At 37.1% G+C, this 24,195-nt stretch overlaps 1 protein-coding gene across 2 annotated transcripts in view; it reads right to left on the reverse strand.

Moving 5' to 3' along the window:
* LOC118609352 overlaps positions 1 to 18,880 on the reverse strand; it is a 32,959-nt gene extending 14,079 nt beyond the window's left edge. Inside the window, exon 1 of one of the 2 annotated variants that reach the window (XM_036228531.1) lies at positions 18,497 to 18,880. The gene's annotated coding sequence lies outside the window, so the exon portion shown is untranslated. Of the gene's footprint in view, positions 1 to 6,457; positions 6,600 to 18,496 lie in introns of those variants that run through there. The other variant, XM_036228532.1, reaches the window with a different exon arrangement.
* Positions 18,881 to 24,195: the final 5,315 nt, after the last annotated feature.

A 24,195-nucleotide genomic window follows, 5' to 3' on the forward strand; every position in this document is an offset into this window, starting at 1 on the left:
CAAGGAATGTAGATTCTTCTTCCTGGCCCAGTGATTGTATCCTTGATTTCTAGTTAATGATTAATCTACAAGTGTAAAGGAACAGTAAAATAAAAAATAATAACTAAAAGAAAACAAGAGGCTAATAATGCAACTGGGAGCTCTCTCTCAGAGCCTACAGAAATCTGCCTATTAATATAAGTCCCTGGTGGTGAGAAGGTACTGGGAGGGCAGCCAACAGTAAGTGGGAGTGGGTGTGGGAAAATGCAAAAGAAAGAAGGAAAGCTGCTAAAAAATACTGGACATATGTAGCAAATTATAAATTCTCTGGCTGCAAATATAATTTCTGCAAGTCCAAAGACTCTTAAGGGAGCACACCTCAGACACAATTACTGGGTAGGACTCAGTGGATGCCCAAACAGAGTGGCCAATTCATAATAAGATGTGAATCCAGGACTGATACAGATGTGAACAGTGGGTCCAGAAAAACAGAGAGAGGCTGACGATCTGTTGTTAACAGAAATAACGATATTATTCAGGGCCGTCTCCCAATCTCAGCTCATTTTTAGCCTATAAGAAAGCTGACATCCTGGCTGAATCCACACCTTTGAGATTTCTGGAAATGTACAAAAAGATTTCATTAACCTAAAATTATGGCCATCGAAGAACAGAGAGTAAAAGGAATTCCTGTCATCTGAGTAAAAAGACCACCTTATGCAAAAGCATGCACCATTGGTACCCCTCCCCAAAGAATGCTTCCTGCAAAGTAGAAGCCCAGAACTACTTTGCGTGGCTTGAAAGTCCTTTACCCTCAAACTACTTTCTCCATGATCCGGAAATAGCCTGAAATTCCCATATCACTTTCCCCTTTGGAATCAAACCCCACGAAAATCCCAGTTAAGATGTAAAGATTGTCTCAGAAAACTAAACCAAGGAGTTAATGTCATCTATAAACACCATAGGTCAAAAATTTTTACTAAAATAGTTCACATTACTAAGCAGGGGAAGAGACACAGTGATTCCCAGAATTCAGAGTAAAAGACGCCACTGCTACCAGAGAACAAACCAGGTCAAGTGCAGACCTATTGTCTTCATACCAGCTTGGCTCACAAGAGAAGACAGAAAACAGGCGAAGTTCAGTACAACAGCAGATAACACTTCAATACGATTCTTTATAACCCAACATTTCAGTTCCCACCACTTGCCAGCACATGTTATAGTTTTATCTAATAAATTCCAATATGTGCTCTTTCTCTTTCTGTCCTTCTCTTCCAGGTTCACAGTGTCAGTAACAGAAGAGGGAGGTATGGAGATGGTTCCACTAATCTTGGCCTGAAAAAGGAGGAAGGCTTTACATCTTTCCACCCTACAAGCTCCCCCATATACAACAAGGACTTTACTGTCAAGGTGCCCCAGCGCTTTTGCTCCTAGGACTGCAAAACGTTCAAGAAATTCATTAGGACTTCTCTCAGGTATGCACACCCTGGATATATATCCAATAGAAGACAGGATTTGTTTTGACATTCAGACAACTTTTTTTTTAATTTTTATTTTTCAATTACTATAGACATTCAACACCATTTTATATTAGTTTTAGGTATACAGTACCGTGGTCAGACATAAACACAGTTTACAAAGTGATCCCTCTGATCAATTCAGACAACTTTTCAGTAATATTTCTGTTACATAACTTGTGTTTGTGCATGCTTTCACCATTCTTTGACACACACACTCCCAAACTTTTAATTGCCTTGGATATTAGGGTACCCATATGCTAGCTCCATCTACACAGGCTTCATCACAGAAGCCAGGTTCTTACCTCCAAGTGCTTTCCAACCTCTTTATTGTTTTTTCTCTATTTTTTTAGGGTGTTATAATTTTGTAAACTGTTTGAGATTATTTTTGAAATTAGGCAGTGTAAAGCTCATGAAATAAATCATAATCGGGAAGTTTACAAACCATATTTCTCTATATGCATACATGCTATAAACCGTGTGGTATGGTGGAAAGCACATTGGGAGGGGAGGCAGGGGACCTAGGCCCTGGCAGTGACCAGCCACTGCTGGCAGAGCTCCGAGCCCCTCTATCTTTATCTGTAGTGAGGGCCACTGAGTGGGGAGCTCTCTGAGGACCACTCCAGACACCTGGTTCTATATTTGGAAAAATTTATTAAAGGGCATTTTTGTCACCTTTCTACTTCCTCTCTCCAGAGATATTTTTCATCTAAAGTATGAGTCTAAAATGAGTAGCAGAGACAAGAGGGTGATGACACCTCTCGCATCAGGAAATACAGTGAAAATAGAGCTGAGCAGACATAGGGAGCACGATGAAATGTGGAGCCACTTTCTGACTTAAAATTCTTTAGTTCACATACAGACCTAACTGACCACAAAAAAAGGGTACTATCTCTTTGAACTTACAATTATCTCCTTTGTCTCTCTCTTTGTAATTATCAGCCCAAGTATAAGTTGATTGTACTCATGCTGCTGCATGTGAATATGGTTGATTGGCCTGTCAATGGATTAGCTTTGTCCAGACCAGAAGAAATGTTGAAAACTGAGCATCTAGAACAGGGTCCCAACCATTCAGAATGGGCACCACTCAACAGCACAGGCACGGGCTGGCCTGCCACACAGGTGCCTCCCAACCGAGTATAAGCTCTGTCCTGCACCAGCTCATACTCCCATTTTAGCTCCTCTCAGAGAAAAGATACGGTTGGGGTGGGCAGAGCTTAAACCTATAATTCTGGCCCTCATGACCTCAGCACTTCCTAGTGACAAGATCTACTTTCAAAGTGCTCTAAATCTGCAAGATAGGCAATTTGAATAAGACTAAAGCCTGTTTTTTTTAAAAAAAATATGGCCTGCATCTATCTATCTATTCACTCATTTTTCTTTTCTCCTTCTCTCTCTTTCTCTTACTTTCTTTCTCTCTCCCTCCTCCTCCTACCCTTCATTATTTTAATAAAAATGTAAGTACCTACAAAACAAATAAAAGCTAGATTCTTAACAACAACCTCTCTCTAATTATATGGCACATCCCCCCGGCTTCACTCACCTGAAATAATTATCATTCTAAATCCCATGTTCAGCATTCCCTTGCTTTTGTTTTGGTACTTTTATTATACTTATACTTGTTCAAAAATTATATTTTAATTTGGTTGTCTTTGATACTATAATAAGCATATCGCATTGTTCTCTTTTGAAACTTCTTTTTAGATAAATATTATGTTGCTAATATTCACCCAAACAGTTGCACCGAAAGCTATTTTTAAAGTGACCTCCACTTTCTGATAATAAAAAAAAACTTCATGTTCAGTGTAGAAACTTTAGAAAACACAAAAAAAAATGAAGGAAGAAAGTAAACAATCGTAATCTTATACTTCTTTGGTTTCTGTCTTTCTAATGCACACATTTTTTCTCATAAGATTGGGATCATGTTGCATAAATAATAAATAAACAAATAGTAATCACAAATTTTGGTAAGTGCAATGAAGGAAATAAACATAATACAGTTTATTTTCTGTGTAATAATAATGGGGTGGAAACCACCAAATTGTATACTTTTATGAATATGTGAATTAAATAAAGTTATTAAAAAATAGGGCAGACGAGAGGGCCAATGTAAGGTAGACAAAGAAGAGTTCTAGCATACAGGAAAAGAGAGGTTGGAAGAGAATTCGACAAGTCAATATCTGAAATATATTTATTTGTTGTATGCTTACTCTTTGAAGATGCTAATGACTTTCACTAATAATGTATTGTGTCATCATTAATTATTGACATTATTGTAATATACCATTTTCTTTAAATATTTTAAGAATTGCCACACCAAAACTCTAGAATACTAGCCACCAGCATTTTATGAAAAAGTCACAGCTGTAAATTGAGCACACAAAAGATAAAACTATATAGATTTTTCTCAGATTTTGAGCTGAAAAATCTATTTAGATAATTTATTTTAGAATTAGATAAGGTTTGAGAAAATTCTTACTGCATTGTGATCGATTGAGAGGTCAACAGGCATCTTATAATGACAGTAAATTCATTTTTGCTACAACAATTAAGTATATTCAGGAACCCTAAAGGTTTTATGCGAAGTATTTACCACAGTGTTTCTATGAACTGGGTAATTTCACCATCACTTTATGGGCAAGGACTCTAAGATCTGGGATGTAAACAATTTGTCTGAGTGAATCATTTGCAGCTAGAATGTTAGTTTATTATTATTGGTGTTCACTATCAACTTAAACATATCAATACAGACAGGACTGTCGAATAATTCAACTTGATTACCATCTGAAATCTAACCAATGAACATAGGCTGGCAGAAAAATTACAGTTTTTGGAGACCAATGTAACCATGTTAGTCAAGGCCCTTTCAATTGCAGCACTTTTAAAAGCAGAATGTATTGAAATCCCCTAATTAGAAAGTTTAAGGGCTTTCCTGGTTACTAGGGTATAAATAATATCATCGGGAACCTATCATTTTTCCTCCATCACTGAGCCATGACTCCTCTGTTTTGAATCCTTTCTCAGATTGTCCCTCTCCAGGAATAGCAAAGAGAGCCCCTGGCAGCTTTAGACTTATACTGTCTTTATAGCTAATGAGCCGTCAAGAAGACTGCACCTCATCCCACACAGCGTGAGCAAACTCCAGAGCTGAGCCAGGTGTCCACTCCTGAGCTATCACAGCAGTTAGGAGGATGGACTACTTCAATGGTCCAGGCCTGGGTTGTGTGCCCACCTCTGAGTTCAGAGGTTGGAAGCAGCCCCATCAGAACCTCAAGGCCCAAGAATTGGGAAGGAATGGTACCCACAGGCAGACAAAAAGCTTGCCCACCACAACGACATCACCTGTTACTACTCCAGCGATAATGATACAGATTACAGCCTTAGGCTTTGGAAATTTATCAAGTGTCATGTCTCAACTACATGGACAGTGCTATTAACCTAAGATTGTAAAATGACTAGTCTTGCATCATAGCCAGAAGGGAAGCTTAGGGAAGGCCTGCAGGGGCCACCTTGGCTCTGAATTTAGATGAGAAATGTCTGTGATGGGATGTATCTGAGTGCTAGAGTCTTAACTTCTGGTTTAACTTATGTGTCAGCATGCATATCAGCACAACTCAACTACAGCTTGCTGACTCGGGATGCAAAGCTGTTAAATTCAACAAAACAGACAACGTCTTGGAAGCATTCATATTCTTTTGATGTACATGTGAAAACACTAAGATAAAACATCTCTGGATATCTTTTTGGCAGCTTTATGTCATACAAAAGACCAAGATTTCTGCAGGCTATAAGCACCAGAGTTGATAGTCTTAAATTTTTATATAGATCTCTCTAGATTTAATATTATGTTTTCCGAATACTATATTATACCAGCCATTCAAGCATTCGAGGCTATATATATATATATATATATATATATATATATATATATTCATGTCAGCATGAATACTTTGAAGATACAATTCAGAAAATAACTACAGCTTTAGCATATAACACAGTATTTAGCATGAATCTCTTGTCATAACAATGTATCTTTTGAAAAAACGTTCTAGAAAATCAGAATATCTCCAGCCAGATTCCTACTAATGAGCCCCAGAATACGCAGTACCTGTGCAGTGACCCATAACTAAGGGGAAAACATACTTCCATTATGAACCAACGGTGTAACACCATGATCAGTTTAAACTCCTCTAGTAAGAGAGGAGGCTACGATGAGGGAAAGCAGTTCTAGTTTGAATCTAAGCTGTGTCCACAGAATTCAGACTTCCAGGGTCATGTCTGAAAAATAAGTGGAGCAACTCAACTAGAATGTATTAGTTTGAGGGATTAAAGTGAGAACCAAGTTAAAAATAATTCACACTGAGGTGAAAACATTTGCATGAGCTTGGCCCAACGTCCAGGCCCCAGTCTTAAAAAGGCACAGCATGGCATCAGACTAGCAAAAACAGGGGAGGGGGACACAAATAAAATCTCTGTAAAAAGTTTTCTGTTGAAAATGACGGACTGGACTTATACTAAAAAGTTTACTTTATCCCAAAACCCTACTAAAATAACACTAAAGAGACTTTCTTTCAGGCATAAGCCCTTAAAGATAAATGTGAAGATGGGAGAGGTGACAACAGCAAAAAAATTGGAAACTAGAAAGCTGAGGAAAATATGTTAACTGACATCACAGTACAAGGAAAACTGAATCCTAACCTGGCATTGGGGGAAAGCCCAGAAGCAACCCAATTTATACCTCAGAACCCACAAAAGATTTGGGCATCTTTGAAAATAGAGAAGGACAGGCTAAAACAGATTTGCTTAAAGGTCTTCAGATCCCACACCTTCCCCTCAGATGACAAAGGCTTTTCCCTAGAGAGGGAAAAACAGATCTCTGGATTGTGACACAGCACCACTGAGGGCGGGTGCACCAAACTGAAAACAGGAAGATGAAGTCAAAACAGGAAGATGTTGAGACTCACAGGATCGTTTCTCGCTCAGCTCCCATGACACTAACAGCCAGACTCAGCCCCTCTGACAGGAGGCTGAAAGAGCTTTCTCTGGGAAATCCAAGCAGCCCAAGAGAAAAACCTAAAGTTATTAACATCAGAAATTCACCCTGTGGACAGCCCAGCCAGATCATCCTCAAGTGTATCACTCACACACACATACACACACACACACACACACACACACACACACACAGTTTCGAATCTGCTTCTGATGCCCTATATTTGCATATGAGCAGGCAATTAACAGACATTGGAGGAGAACTTATATTATGAAAAACAAATACAAAATAAACAAAAAGAAAATAGTACCTTGGAGGAAACAGACTGCAAGAAAGAAAAGCTTCGCACGCACACACACACCAAAAAAAATCTATCAGTGATAACCTCAGAAAGATAAGGAAGAATGTTGCTTGATTTTTTTTAAAGTAGTCAGAGAACAAAAGAAAGTCTTAGAAATTAAAAATGTGATAGCAGGAATGAAAAACTCATTAAAAGGGTTAAAAGTTAAAATTCAAGAAATCTTCAGACAGTATGAAAAAAGAAGATGGAAAATAGAGAAGAAAGCATTTTAAAAATATATTTATAAGTATAATAACATATACAAATATGTATTGAAATATATTGACATACAAAATATTATGTATCAACATATGTATATGTAAATATATAAAAAATATATGAAACACTTTTCTACTTCACACACAAAAATATTTGGAGTATGTATGAATATATATAAATATTATATGTTACATATTTATGAGCCATATATCTCAATCATCTAGATATTGTAAGAAACCATAGAAAATCTTATAACTTCTTCTTTTTTAACAGCTAATCAAGCATACTGCATCAATGGACGTGGAGGAGAGGGAGGAGATGAAGATGAAGATGGGAGAGGCTGCCACCCGAGGACAGAGCCTCTGGAATCTTGATGATGATGGCAAAGAGTGACCTAAGGATCAACAGGAATGACGGAGGTGCCCGCTCTTTGGGTGGGGGACACCTCGGGTCACAGTTTAGAAGCTAACTATGAACTCCGGGAAGGCAAAAATGGTGCCCACTTGGATCATATAATCAGAGCCTTTCAAAGGCTCAATTCCAGCCTCTGTGTCAGGGAAACTGCATTGGCTTTGGGCCACTGAGAACATGTGAGCTCCCCTCCATTCACATAGTGGCCAGGTGTTATTCACAGCACAGAGCTTAAAGTGTTGGCAAATGTTCTTCAGTATTATTCTCATGGCACAAGCTCGACTCTATGGAACTCTGCAGGTGGTACAAGCCAGAGCATGGAAGAAAACATAGAGGTATGGCTCCAGGGTCTGCGGTAGTAAACACAGACCTAGAGGATCAAAGTTCAAGGCATGGTGCATGTGAGCCCTCCACCCCACTCATTCCCACAGTCACCGTAATATGCATTTACATTATGCAATGTGGTTAATATGAATAGAAGGATAGATGTACCATATATCTCTATAAGGCTTATTAGACCTCCATCCTTGTGGTTGAATCACAACTCATGCAACCAAAAATACTTTCAAAATAATGCAAACAGCATGAAGGGCATAAATATATCCCATCTACACTTCTTAATATCACCTTCTTCCTTGTCCCTCTATTGCCTTCACATACTAAAATGTCTCCCAAACCTCTCTCCCAAGTATTTAATCCCTAATTCTCTTCTTGCCCTTGACTCCAGTGCCCCTGGGATTGTTCATCTCTCTTCCCCCAGGCCCAGAAAAGCAGGATCCTGCAAGAAGGGAGACAGGTTTTAAAAACTTGAAGTGTTCTTATATTAAAATTTTTCATTCTGTCACAATCCAAGAAGGAGACATAAAAGACATTAGCCAAAGAGTTCTTTTTAGTTGGTGCATGTAAACAGATGTGTGTGTGTGTGTGTGTGTGTGTGTGTGTAAGACAGAAGAGATTTAAACATGTCTGAAGACAAGCGATGTTGGGTACACCTGCATATTATAAGCTGGATTTAGAAAAAGAAAATGATTGTTAAGAGAAAATATGGAGAATGAATAATGTATAATTCATAACCTGGTCAAGTTTATTCACACAGACAGCTCTAACACCAATGTAAACACACTGAATAAACATATTCAACATCAATAAATCAAGGTGTAGTTGAAAAGGAACTTGGAAAGTCAAAAATATTATTGTTTGGGATAAATTTTCTCCAGTGGATTGAAAGCCAGCCTTGGGGGCAATCAGTCCACAGAGAACACAGATGACTAGAGATATGACCACTGGCTCACACTGGTTACTTCAAACTTGCTATGAACAGCTTAAAAGAAAAGAAAACCATAAGACTGGTTTATTACATTTCACTTGCAGTTCTTTTATTTTGGTGAGGTAGTCTTGCCTTTAACTTGACCACACAAATAACATGTGGTTTTGCTTTATCATGTTGTGAAAGGAAAGAAAACTGGAGCAGAGGTGCAGAGTAGAGAGGGCAGTGGCGTGGGATACGGTTGTCCTATATCGGCATTAAGTCAAGGCCCCAAGAACACATGCAGACCATAAAAAACAGTCTCCACAAAAGGAATTCTTTTCTCTTAATATTAAATGGATCTCTTCCAAGTTGTCTACAATAAGCAAGTATTGTTCTTACATTCAGAAAAAAAGAATTTTTAAAATATTGAATGGGCCTTCCTTCTTTGCTTCTTCAACTTCTCAACTCTATGTGTGCAATATTGCTTAAAATCTCTTAATAGTTCTAAACATGCAGGTCAGTGAATTCCTTAATGACAACATCGGTACTTGAAAAAAGATTTCAGATGACTGAGGCACTGCTTGGAGGTCTCATTGAGATGTCATCCCCAAAGTATTTCGACAGCAGCAACCTGTAATAGTTGTTCCAGTTTCAGCTGACTGATAGCCTGACTGTCACTAATTTAGTATACTAAAGCTTCCTGTGCAGAAACTCCTACAAAGCTTGACATTTGACCATTCAAAGAGAGAATACAAGAGAAGCAAATGGTAAAAGCAATAGTGAGAAAACAAAAATAAGAGTCCATCCTGAGGGCTGTTGCAATGTTTTCCTTGAAAGAATAATACTTTACTCTTGAGAGATTTCCATTCTAAAAATAAAGAATGCAAATAGGAACACATAGTCCATAATAGATGGAAATATTCAGAGACTGAAAAATAAACATATGTTGACCTTTATTCTATTAGGCATACTGTCAATAGGATTCCTCAAGACAAGAGCTTTCTCTTTTTCATTAGCTTCTCAGTTGCTCCCAAAGAGTCAGAAGGGGTCCCACCCCTATGGCTTTTCCAAACACTAATTCTTTACAAACTGAGGGAGGGCTAGCTGGGGAGAACTGCCTCCAGTGAACCTATGTATGAAACTGAAGATTCTGTTGACTCTTATTCTCTTTTTGAACAAGAAAACAATATCCCTTTTACCTTGAATTTTTTGTTTTGTATTACTATTATATATATGTATGTATATATATAATTACTATTATATATGTGTGTATATATATATAATTGCTATTATATATATATCCTTCCTTTTTTCAGGTTATCAATTCTTTGTGTGCACAGAATTATATTAAAAGAGCAAATATATGTTCACGTTTTTAACATTGCTTAGATATACTTAGTGGTGAATTCCTGAATTCACAAGTTTTGTGTTAATGAGAGTAACATTCGGTGTCACAATTATTCTGTATAAGGTTAAAACATGTTAGACCTGGCAAATGGAGGCATTAAGGAGAAGGCAATAATTAGTGCCAGGCTTCTTGCTTGGAAATACTGTTGCTAGCATATTTTCCTTCCAGTGAATTATATTGCAACATACCGAATTTTGACAATGGTCTATCTCAAGCATGCATGAAGAGCAAAGACATTTTTTTAAATTTCTTAGGAAATGTCTCTGAAAATAGACTTAAAAGACCCTTTTCTGAACTTGCATAAATTCCAGTTCTTGGGGCTCTCTCTAAAAAGGATTCTGGCAGGCAGTTCCATGCTACAGATTCAGAGAGGAGGTCTTAGATGACACTCCTGCAGGGCAGAGGTAATACACAGAAACCATAAGGACAAGGGCAAGCAGGGGACTTTCCAGTCTCAGTTAGTATGTTCTAAAGTCACTAAGCTCTCTAGACTCTTTCCCTGAACTAATTCTCACTAAGGGAATACTAGTTCCCACATGCATTTCTATTAAAGAAGCTGAGAGCTAAAAGCTGCAAGTGATCAGAAGATTAATACATCTTAAAGGGCAATGGATATACTGAGCAAGAATAATAGGGCATATTTACAAAAAAAAAATTGAGGAATATGTTCCTTACATCAGTGAAGGATTTTCCAAAAGTTCTGTGCACCATGTTTTCCAAATTTATTAGTGCTGTTTGAATAGAACATTAGAATCAACTCGATGTGTGTGTATTAGAAATTCCAGCCCCTTTTCCAAAAAAACTCTTGTCACCTCAGATACTGCTATTCTAATTAATGTCATATTCCAGAAAATAAAATGGCAGAGAAAGAGGAAGAAGAAAAACCTACTGCTCAGAAACCTCACCACTACTAAGCCCAACACCTCCAAATTAGGGTTATTGCAAAGTATCACCTCCCTCTGAGCTGAATCACCCCAACTTGGGGCTCATCCTGCATTGTTAGGTGAGGATATTTTTCAAATGTCACATCGTAAGACATGTCAGTTGTCTACATTTTGCTCACCTCCCACTCACTCCTGAACTCCTTCCAATCTGGCCTTGATGCTCCACCAAAACAGCTTTTATTAAGGCTACCAATACCTGAGATGACCATAAATCCAGACCTCATCCTACTAGATTTTTCAGCAGCAGTTGACTCTGGTGACTGACCACTCTTTCCCTCGAAGCCCTCTCTTCCCTTTGGCTTCATTGACATCTGTCTCCTGGTGTTCCTCACTGCTCTCTGCTGCTTCTCTGCACTCTTACTTAATAGTTCTTTCCTCTATGCCTGGCCTTCAAATGTTGAAGCTATTCAAAATTTTGTCCTAAAAGCTCACTTTTCTTCTCACTCTATATTCTTTCTCGAGGTCACCTTTCCACATTCATGGTTACCACTTTGCATAGTTCCAGAAGACGCTATTTACACCAAAATCTGTGTAAATGGCTCACCCCTCAAGTTGTACAGTTCATGGCTTCTACAAGCATAAGAGCTGTTCTAACCATGCCTGTGGCTTTAATTATTATCTATGCATCACTGACTACAGAATGTATATCTCAGGCCCAGACAATGTTGAAACTCAAACCCACATATACAACTGACTACTTGAGATCTACTTGTTAATCTCAAAGGCACTTCAAAAGCATTTGCAAAACCAAACTCATACTCTTCCTGGACATTTCCCATGTTGGTGAATGGCACCAGCAACCATCCAGTTGCCCAACCTAAAACCTGGAAGACATCTTTTCATTTCCCTCTCTGAAGCCATCAAGAAATAATCCATTTGCATGATTGTGTACCTATCTCCCTCCTCTATAATGATGTAAGCCCTCTAAATGTTGGAATCTCTCTCATTCACCAACACTTCTCCAGAACTAAAGGGATATCTGAAATAAGACAAGTGTCAAATGAAATAATGAAGTTCTATTGGTTTCACCTTCTATTCATCTGTTATCTATTTATCTAGTTATATGTTAAGTCATCTCTGTTACCACCCATAAGCCTCGCCTTGGCTGCCTCCTCAAGTAGTTAATATCTATTCATCTTTCAGATCTCAATTCAATATCACTTCCTCAGGGAACTTCCTCAGATGCCCCAACCTGAGTCAAGCCCCTTTTAGATGCTATCATAACTCTTCTTACTTGACCCTTCTTTCTCCGTTTTCCATAACATTTTTATATTTTGTCTAAACTCTATCTAAATCATTCCTCCCTTTTCCATTCCCTCAAAATTATTCTTTAATTCATCCAGATCTCAGGTACTGAGCTAGATGCTGAAAATCCTGAGAGGATAAATGTTAACAAGTAATTCAGAGAAGGATAGAAGACAAGGAGATGCAAATGCACATATAATACATTATGTAATATCCGCTATATAACAGAAGAAAAAGTAATTAATGTGAGGGGGGTGGACTAGACAAAGAAGTCTCGCTGAGTGGGTTTTGCAAGGTAGATCTTTCATTCTTCCTCACAGACCATTCCTATATTCAGAACATTTCTGAAAATCGTTTGTTTTCAATATTTTTTTTAACTCAGTCCTCAAGGTCAGCTCTAGACAATTTGAGTCTAGAAGACATTGCCATCCACCTCCAAGACCTTCTGTTTCTGTGGACTCACCACACCATTAAATGTCTTCGTTCTCCTTTAATTTCTATTTTCTCCATCCCAAGTTCCTGACCATTCTTTCCTTTCCCTTTCTTCAAAAAGCAATCTACTGCACTCACTCTCAGTAATGTATTATAAGATATATCCTCTTAGAATAGGTAAATTTTATGTGAAGCTCTTGAGAGAAATTATACCCTATGAAATAAGTGTCTATGTGAGTGGAGGTTCACCTCTAACCCTTTAAGTCAAACAACAGACAAGACCAGTATTCTGACTGTAAGTAAGGCCAACATTGCCAAAACAAACATGACTTTCTATGTTTGCTGACTGTGTGTTTCTTGAGTTATTTCTCTTTCCAACAAATATGAGAGCAACTTGAAGTATAATCATACTCAATTTGTGCAAAAAAAAAAAAAAAACATTACCTATTGTGAAAGATATTAAATTTCAAGGAAAATCTGACAATACCCAGCTCATCTGTGACATTTGTCTGGACTGCTCTTCTGCTCTTCATGCTTGATTAACTTGTAACTTAATTCAGTCTTAGTTCAAACATCATTTCTTTAGGGAAGGCTTTCTCTTCTCCTGACTCTCACTCTCATGGTAGCTGTGCTTTCCCATCAAAAGACTTAAACACATGTAATTACGTGCTTAGTTTCCACAAGACACAGGTATGTCTCGAGCACATAGAGGGTCCTTGAAGCCAGTATTAATTAAATTTAATTGCTCTATCTATGCTCTCTACATACTTCTATTGCTACAACTGTCATACTATACAGTAATTTATTTGTATTCGTGTTTGCTCCCCTTAAGAGCAAGTCTCCTAAAAGAAATCATAAATTTTTCGTTTTTGAATTCCAAGAGTCTAGGACATTGCCAGGGTACTCAATAAATGTGGAAGGAAAAAAGGAAAGAAGGGAGGGAGGGATGAAGGAAGGAAGTTCTATATCTATTACTTCAGCCTAGGATTCCAACTAGACCATTTCACAGCTATGACCTTTGGGTTACTTAACAGCACTGTGGTTAACTGACTTCTCACCAAGACTTTTCTAATTTAAACACCCTCAAATGATGTTTTTGATTTCAAAACCTAAATTGAATGCTTTGTACTTTTTTCTTTACATTAATTTTACCATCTCTCAAGCCAGTCAAAAATGTTTAATTATTGATTCTATCAGCAAACATATATGAGAAGCAGCCTGAGACCATGAAGGCCTTGGGCAAGTCTCTCAACTTCTCTGAACAGGACTGCCATGTTGAACAATTCCATGGTATTCCATTCACACATATACGCAGACGGCGCCTCTTGAAGTATGCAGTGACCCCAATTCAGGGTCTCCCATTGCTTATCAATAAAATCAGTGGGTTGTGCTTAGAAATCCACGTCCTTCCTAGACTGAATCAAGAAGAACTGGAAAATCTAAAGAGACCAATCAACAGTATGGAAATGGAAACAGTCATCAAAACACTATCAAAAAAGTAAAAGTCCAGGACAATATGGCTTCACTAGTGAATTCTATCAAACATTCAAAAAAGATTTAATACCTATTCTCCTCAAACTCTTCCAAAAAATCTAAGAGGAAGCAGTGCTTCCTAACTTGTTTTGTGAGGCCAATATTACCCTTATACCAAAACCTGGTAAAGATAACACACAAAAAAAGAAACTACAGACCACTATCTCTTATGAACACAGAGCTAAAAATCTTAAATGAGATACTACTAGCAAACTGAATACAGCAACGTATTAAACAGATTATATACCACGATCAAATGGGCTCATTCTAGGGACACAGTGATGGCTCAATATATGCAACTCAATAATGTGATATACCATATAAACAAATTAAAATATAAGAATCATATGATTATATCAATAGATGCAGAAAAAGCCTTCAACAAGATACAGCATCCATTTATGATCGAAACACTTAACACAATTGATGTAGAAGGAAAGTACCCTAACATAAGAAAGGCCATAAACAAACCCTCTGCCAACATTATACTGAATGGTAAAAAACTAAAAACTTTTCCTCTAAGATCTGGAACAAGACAAGGCTGTCCAATATCTCCGGTGTTATTTAATATAACATTGGAGTTCTTAGCGAATGCAATCAGGCAAGAAAAAGATATAAAAGGTATCCAAATAGGAAATGAAGAAGTCAAACTGTCACTATTTGCAGATGACATGATTCTCTGTATAGAAAGCCCTAACATCTCCACAAGAACACTACCAGAAACAATAAGCAAATACGGTAAAATTTCTGGACACAAAATCAATGTTCAAAAATCCATAGCGTTCCTATACTTTACTAATAAACTGTCAAAAAAAGAGGTGGAAAATAATTCCTTTTGCAACTACAACAAAAAGAATAAAATACCTAGGAATAAATCTAATGAAATATGTGAAGGACCTAATAAATAAATAAATATGTGAAGGACCTGAAAACTACAAGACCCTATTAAAAGAAATCAAAGAAGATACAAAGAAATGGAAAGATATTCCATGTTCTTGGATTGGAAAAATCAACATAGCTAAAATGACCTTATTACCTTAAACATTATACAGATTTAATACAATCCCCAATAAAATTCCATTGGCATTTTTTAAAGAAATAGATAAAAAAAATCATCAGATTTGTATGGAAGCAAAAAAGACCCTGAATTGCCAAAGCCATCCTGAGAAAAAAGAACAAGGCTGGAGGCATCATTCTGCTTGACTTCAAAGAATACTACAAAGTGACAATAATCAAAATGGCATGGTATTGGCAGAAAAAGCAGACACACAGACCAATAGAACAGAATCGAGAGTAAATTCATATTTATACAAGCAAATAATTTTTCACAAAAATAATCCAAAAACATACAGTGGAGAAAGGAAAGCCTCTTTAATAGATGGTGCTGGCAAAACTGGAAAGCTGCCTGCAAAAGAATGAAACTAGACTGTTGTCTATTACCACACACCAAAATTAACTCAAAATGGATTAAGGGCCTGAGTATAAGACCTGAAACAATAAAATGCATAGAAGAAAACATAGGAACTAAACTCAAAGACCTTGGACTTAAAGAGAATTTTATGAATTTGACCTTCCGGGCAAGGGAAGTAAAATCTAAAATAAATGAATAGGACTACATCAAACTAAAAAGCTTCTGCTCAGCAAAAGAAACCATCAACAAGGTAAAGAGACAACCATTCCAATGGGAAAACATATTTGCAAGCGACGCCTCTGATAAGGCCCTAATATCCAAAATATACAAAGAACTCACACAACTCAGTGACAACAACAACAACAAAATGATCTGATCGAAAAATGGGCCAGAAAAGACACTTCTCCCTAGAGGACATACAAGTAGACAACAAATATATGGAAAGATGTTCAACATCACTAGCTATTAGGGAAATGCAAATCAAAACCACAATGAGATACCATCTCACACCTGTTAGAATAGCTATAATCAATAGGACAAGTAATAACAAATGTTGGAGAGGATGTGGAGAAAAAAGAACCCTCATACACTGCTGGTGGGACTGAAAATTGGTACAGCCACTATGGAAAACAGTATGGAGTTTCCTTTAAAAACTAAGACTTAATCTACCATATTATCCAGCAATCTCTCTACTGGGTGACAGAAAAAAATCTAACTTGTTAGTTCTATTGTTAGAACTAGTGTATGTTCACTAACTATTGCAGTGAACATACGATGCAAAATATATATGATTTACTATTGAATTACACACTTAAGACTTACTGAATTTCGTTAACCAATGTCACCATAATAAATATACATATAATCAATGGATTGGACCAAAACCACTTTTATAATTTTGGGTCACTTAAACACTTTTGATAAATAGTCCTATGATTTCATCCTATTTACTGATAAAATTCCTGAGTAGGAGTAAAACACAGAGAAGCATGTATATACCCTGGTCTCATTTTGCATTCTTGAGAGGATGCTTTAACTAGGTCAACTGTCATCCTTCACTTCCTTTAGAGCACCATCAGCCTTCAAGAGTGTGGAAGAGGGCACATTGCCACTTCCTTGTCACACTAAACAAAATTGTCACTCATGAGCTACGATGTGTAACAAAGTAAAACATATTCTGAAAATCCCTGAAAGGAGAAAGCTGACTGTCATTCAATCAGTCTTATCAACCAAGGGAATAGAATAACTGGTCTGAAAGTCACTGATATTTGGCATTATGATCTATCATGTTAGCCTAGGTTAACATCCATAATAGTAAAATATGATTGGCAGTTACTAAAAAGACAGGGAAATACTACACAACATAGTGCTGGCTGAAGATGAAACCAATAGTACTATGTTTCTTTAAGTTACTAATTATATTTCCTGAAGATGGGTAGTAAATTAGGAACTAACTCAATGAAAAGAAATATGATACATGTGTTTTTATCTGTAAAAGCCAAAACAAATCACATGCAGAAGCCCCACCTGCAAATGAGAAATTGCTTAGTAAGTTCAAGAACCAGAGTGGTTGAAAAATAGTGGAAGATAAGCCAAGAGGGACCAGATCATACAGACTCATAAGTCATGTGAAGGATCTTGGGTTTGTGCCAAATGTAACTGGATACCATTGTTCAACATTAGAGGAATAGGTTAGTATTATCTCAACACCACAGAATACTACCCATTAGTGATTTCCAAAGTATGTTCTATCTAACACCTGTGGAACAAATACTTCATTGTTTATTTTTATAAAAGTTTCATGTTAAAATTAATTTAAAGAAAGTATGTCATAGTCTCATCTTTTTCTTAAAATATAATATTATAGGCTTTGAGAAATCCTATAGTAAAGGAATATGCTTACTTTTACAATCTCTCAAACTTATCTGACCTCAGAGATGTGTTAATTTCTCCCAACAACATCAGTTAAAGTCCCAAGAAACTAGCATTCTGTAAAATATATTTTGGTAAACATTGATTGATAGATAGATAGATAGATAGATAGATAGATAGATAGAGATAGAGATAGATATCACATATAGAAAATCCATAAAAAAATGAAAAATATGCCATGATTGCAACTACATAAAAATATGTATGCATGAAAGGATAATGTATGTGTACAATTAAAATGTCTCTTGCTTAAGATGACAGACTTATCAGTGATATTATTTCTCTACTGTCTTTTTTAATTTTGCTATTAAATCATTTTTTCAATAAAAAATTATAAGGTAGCAAAAAGTTATGAGCCATATTTTTAATGTATTTGAAGTTTTGGCAATTCAATCAATCCATGGGCTGCTGTACAAATTTCAATTCATTAGTGTGTCTAGAGACTATGCAAGCTAAACATTTTATGATAAAGAAGAAACCAGTCACTGTAATACCAGTTCTAAACCCCTTGCTGGCAGGTTGACCTAATTAACATCTCTTAATTGGATGAATTAATTTAAACCAAAACACAGCTTGATTCATACCATATTTACACAAATTTCCTTCATAGGATTCATGGAATCCTCTGAACTTACCTTCCAATCCCATTACTACCCAGGAAGCCATTTCAAAGAGCCTTTCATATGCATAGGTCAAAAGCTTTTTATAACTTTGGTGTTGGGGCCAGAAATTAAATCCCATATTTTCATTCATTCGACATTTATTGAGAGCACTAGACAATGTCTAAGAATATAAAAATTTAGAAAGACAAAATTCTTATCAACAATAAATTCTCAGTAGGTGATAGATATGCAAAAAAAAATGTGATATATAATAAATAACTTACCTTTGTTGTATATTGGCATAACATTAGTACAAAGAAGAGAGAAGCTGGTTCTTCCCAGAATAGGGAGAGAAAGGCTTCAAAGAAGATAAGTTGATTGAGATACATCTTCAAAAATGAGCATGAGTTTGCCAAGCAGATGAGGTTGGGGGCATTCCAGGCAGTGGAGAGCATGTACAAAGCATAGATGTATGATCCAGAGTAAGAAGGCACAAAAAAATCGGCTGCGGATCCATCAAATGAGATAAAGAGTAACAAGTAATCATAGGTTTGGATTTTAGATGGCAGCACCCACAATAAAGCAAGAGCACTTTCAGAGAACTAAGGAGTAAGGCACGAATTGCAGTCAGCTGAAGAGTGAATTGTCTCAAAAAACACACGCAGGAGACTCAGTCTCTTGTGGAGTAACATTTAGGCAAGTGATATTCTTAACTCATGTAATAAGCAGGTGCTTATGATAGGATCCTTATAATGATACAATGTGTTTATAATGATACAAATATATTTTGTAACTCTGGACTTCTAATGTATAGCACTGACAGAATCTAAAATATAGATGATTCTTACATTTCAAGTAGGTCATCCTTTCACTTCTTCAAAAACAATAGTACTTGATGAGAATTTATAGACAAATCTTGATATCCTCAAATGAAAAATGCTATGTAAATGTAAAGGATAATTTATTAAACTCATTTCAAGTACAAAGATTCCCAAAACGCCTGGCAAAGAAGCATATGTTCCAAAATCTTCCGCGAAATAAAAAGAGTGGTGCATATTCATAGTGATACTACATTTTGAGTGTTTCAGCAACATTTCTCTAAGGGTTTGCAGGACACTTTGCAAATATGTTTGCTCCCATATGAAGAGAGTGGTCTGTGCACACATTTAAAGAGAGGTAAAGAGGTGACATTTACAAAGCATCTTGAGCATCATCTATCCAACCTCTTCATTCTATAAATGAAGAAACAGAATCCGAGAGGTTAAGCAGGTTGCCCACATCTCACACAGTGAGTCAAAGCTGAAACCAAGACTGCAACCCAAGATTACAGCTTAAAGTAGTCTGGTGTTTTTGTTTTCACTGCACCCTCCTGTCCCACCCTAAAGGCCAAACTAAATCAGAAACAGAGCTAAGTAAGAAGTCAGTTAAAAGTTAAGTCGATAATACAGTGATCTTCTTACCCCTTAGCCTGTGACTGAGCATGCATTTTACAGTGAGTGTAGGGAGAGAAGAGGGTCACTGCAAACACATGCTATATGCCAGTCTCTTTGCTAGTGCCGTACATACACTCACAACACAATGATGCAGTTATTTCCTCATCATTTCATAGTTAGTAGGTAAGCAGATATTTCCTGGGGGTGTAGTATGTGCCAAAGACAGTTTCAGGCCCTAGAAATCACATGGAATAAGACAAAGTCTCTTTTTACATAGAATTAAATTCTAGTTGGGGGAGACAGATAATTAACAAAATAACTAATGAATGCTCAGGAGAGTAGTAAGTACTAGACAGAGAAATAAAATAAAATGAGTGTGACAAGAGGGAAGGTGGAAGAATGGGCACTGCCTTGTCTTGTGTGATCAGGGAAGGCCTTCTCCAGTTCGTCTCTTTATTAGCTGATAAGAACGACATGCAATTGGACATCAGGCATGAATCCTCAGAGGCCTAGAACTTGCTGTCCAGGGATAAAACCAAGGCAGAAGTTAGGCAGGGCATGTGTGAGCATGTGTGTAGAGGCACATGTCTGTCCAAGTATCACCAACAGAAGCAGAAGGAAATGGGCTGAAAGCAGTTCAAAAGAATTTTCTGTAACAGTTTGGGGCTGTTTCCTTTGGCTTCTATCAGGCTGAGCTACTTAATATACAATGGTTTTCACCTTGTGGCCTTTATTCCTCAAGGCTCCAGTAATATTCAATTTCCCCCCTTCTTTCCACACAACTCCTTTCTTATTTTAACTGGATATAAGTGTTTCATAACCAACGGATTGAAGAAAGTGAGAGAGATGACTATCAGGACCCCCGTGCTAATCATAGGCACTTCCTGGACAAGACAAATGGGGCACAAGAGTGGAAATGTGGGTCTAATGGGCTTTCTAATGAACCTAAAGAGATTGAACCAAAGAGAGTTCAATACCATCAGGACTCAAGGGAAAACAGCAACGAAATGTTGGAGTTAATTTGAGGCCTCTGACATTGACAGAGTTGGAAGCAATATGAAGCTCAAAAAGTCAATCTGTTTGGGGAATGTTAAAAGGAAACACTTGTTTGGAAGGAATTTTTGAATATGAAAAAGAAAGCCTATTTTCCGTGGAATTTGTGAGAGTGAGCCTGACCACACACTGGGGCTGAGAGAAGATGTATCACCGAGGGAACTGTGGTCCAGCTGCCAGCCGTTTTCATGCCCAGCACCCAACTGAGAAATCGTGTGCTCTCATTAATAACTGCAACTGTGTCAAATGACTCCACATCGGGCTCTCAGATCCAGTCCTGGTCTTGTTTCCATGCTTTTCTCCTCGCCCCAGCAGTCCCTGTGTTACTTTATTCTGTGGTAACTACGTACACTTTAAGAACCACACACCTTGATTTCACTATTTCACAAATCACTTCCTCATTCTTCATTGGTAAATACTGTGCATGTTCACGCAGAATACTGTATTTCATGAGAGAGTTCCAATTGTATCCACTAGACCACACTCTCTCACACACTCCCAGAGTAGGCTAAAGTCAACAAGTAAAAGCAGTCTGCACCTGAAGTAAGTCTACCCACCACACATCTGGCCTGGTTGCAGCATGTTTTATGACATCTCTCCCTACTCTTCCTTGGTGTCAGGATGGACACTCAATCCTTTATTTGTTGTCTGGTGTGGCATTCAGGAGTATTTTGATCCCTGAGGAAAAGACTACGTACTGCTCTAGTTCATCTTCCTGGATAACTTTTTCTACCACTGCATAAAGCACCAGTGGATTCTTCTTGTGATCAACATGCATTGAAAATGGCCAGGCATCTCCCCAACTCCATCATTCTGCTGCGCCAATGAAGATGAGGTGGCAATGATATAAGCATCCCATGGCACTGAGTTACAAGAGTCGGAATCCGAAGACTGGAACAGCAGAAATACATCTGGAAACTTCCAGCTGCAGAGTAAAGGTTGCCTTCCTATTCTGAAATCTCCATTATTTTGTTAATCCAGAAAGATAAGACTCCCCTTTGCTCCTCAGTGAAAGCTCCTAATAATGTATTCCATATGATCATTGCTCTTGGAATGGTTAATTTTACATTTAAAAGCTAAGGCAACTTTGCTTTCATAATATTTTAAATGTGAAAATTATTTGCTTTATGAAGAGATTAAAGACATAAATTCGGAAATGATTTTTATGGTATTATAATAACAATAGATATCTCCTGCTGGTCGTCTTCATCAAAGTGAAAAAGAAAGTAAAAACAAAAATTTTAGGTTAGATTTACAGTGTTTAGATGTTAATATATTCTTTAAAAATAAACATGACATTTCAGGAAATCACTGAAATTTGTCTTAGTTCAACTTTTTCCACTGCGATAAAGGACATTTTTAGATTGTGAGCTATACAGATGATAAAATATGATATTATATGATGTATACAAAAAGTATATAAATATATAAACAACATCTGTAGTCTAGCAGTTTAAAGCTTAAGAGATAATACATTTAAATTTTTGTAACTTACCTTATAACCTAATTGTCTCATTTCAGATCTTGTGAATCAAAGATATGGAATTAGGAAACACGATTTTACATAGCTATATATAATATTTTGCAACACACATGTAGTAAATTGCATGTTTTGTTTTATTAAACATGATATACTGTGCAAGCTTAATGAATATACAGTCAATCCTCATTATTCACAGATTCCATAACCACAAATTCCCCTGCTTGCTAAATTTACTTGTAACCCCCAAAACAATATTCATAGCACTTCTGTGGTCATTTGCAAACATGAAGAACTGCGAAAATTTTGACTCATCAGATGCACACGTTCCCAGCTGGGGTCAAACAAGGCAATACTCTGCCTTCTTGCTTAGCCCTTAAAGTATAAGCAAGGACTTTTTCATGGACATTTTAGTGCCACGTTTTTTGCATTTTTATGCTATTTATTGGTAATTTGGCTGTTTAAAAAAAGCACCCCCAAACATAGTGCTGTCTAGTGTTCCTAAGTGCAAGAAGGCTGCAATGTGCCTTACAGAGAACCTACCAAAAGCCAAGCACAGCTCACAGATGCTGCATTCCACAAAGAGCCATGTCAGGACTGAAGCGTACATTCCATGGTCAGGTTACAGCTACTGAATGGAGCAAGATGAGAAGGCAGAGGTGAGAGGAGAGCCGAGAGGGTTACAAAGTGAGCTGGGCAGAGAGGTTCAAAGGGAAGACAATAAGGCAGGGTCTGGAGGGATGACTGTTTCAGGGTCCAAGAGTTTGCTGAGCAGTTAGATGTGGGAGTCATGACTTCTTGCCTGGAAGGAAGAAGGGTAGCAGCTAAAGTGCTGACAGGGGATGTATGATGCTGATGGCTACCTGAGTAACCACTGAAGGTGGTGAACAAAACTATCTCCAAGATTTCATCCAGTCCTTTGGGTATATGATGATAGGGTGATGCTAAGGAAGAATAGTTAAGGTCAGCAGATCAGCTTTGTTCATTTTTATTGAACGTCTTGCCTGCTATCTGAGTCCTTCAAAAAGAAACAAATGTCTTCAGGGGACCATAGTTTCACTAGTTTCTAGCAGTATAGTGTTTAGTTAATATAAAATGTTTTCTACTTTCTTAAGCTGTAACAAAAATAGATACAAAGACTTTTTATTGCTTGGTTATTGCTAATGGTTACATTAATGTAGTCTTTTTAACTTTTATTATAAAACTTCTGTCATACACAAAAATAGAATTATCTAATAGACTTGCTTGTACTTGTTACTTAGTTTCAATAATTTTCAATATTTTAGCCCAGATTTTTCAACCTCTCATTTGACTAACAGAGTTTTCACATATCTTTCCATTCGACAAGTATTTATTGAGAAACTGTCATGTAAGGCACTTTACAAGTACTGGAGATATATGAGTGAAAAATAAAACAACAGGAAAAAGATACCTCCTGTGAAGGAACTTACATCCTAGTAAGATAAATAACAGCTGTTTTACTGAGAGCCAATGGGCCATCACTGTTCTGGATACTTTACTTTGATTGTTTCCTTTAATCCAATAACCCAGTGCAGTGGGTCCTCTTATTATCCTCTTTTTACTGATGAGAAATTGTAACAATACAGGAGGTTAGGAAACTTGCCCAAGGTCACACAGCTATCAAATGTAGATGGGATTCAGAGTGGCTCTGGAGTCTGTGCTTTTAACCCCCATGCACACTGCTTCTCTGTACCTCAGGAAGTCCTCCCTCTTGAAAATAACTTCTCTGCAGAATGCTGGGCTTCTCCATCTTCTCTGACATGATGAGAATTACAACAACTGGGTAGATGTTAGCTACATAACTATTCTTCTTCATTCATATTAACCTCATGGGATCTTTAGATTAAAAAGTTGTGGCCATGTGTCCTAGTTGGTCCTACTTCCCCTTAAAAAACATGTCTTTTTGTAGATTCTAATTCAAATATTATAGCAAATTAAAATACTTTTTCTTAACTATTAAAATCCTACATTTTCTACCCTAATATTAAGAACAGTT

Source organism: Rousettus aegyptiacus, unplaced genomic scaffold (assembly GCF_014176215.1).
Source record: "Rousettus aegyptiacus isolate mRouAeg1 unplaced genomic scaffold, mRouAeg1.p scaffold_m13_p_11, whole genome shotgun sequence".
In the NCBI taxonomy this organism is placed as follows: Eukaryota; Metazoa; Chordata; class Mammalia; order Chiroptera; family Pteropodidae; genus Rousettus; species Rousettus aegyptiacus.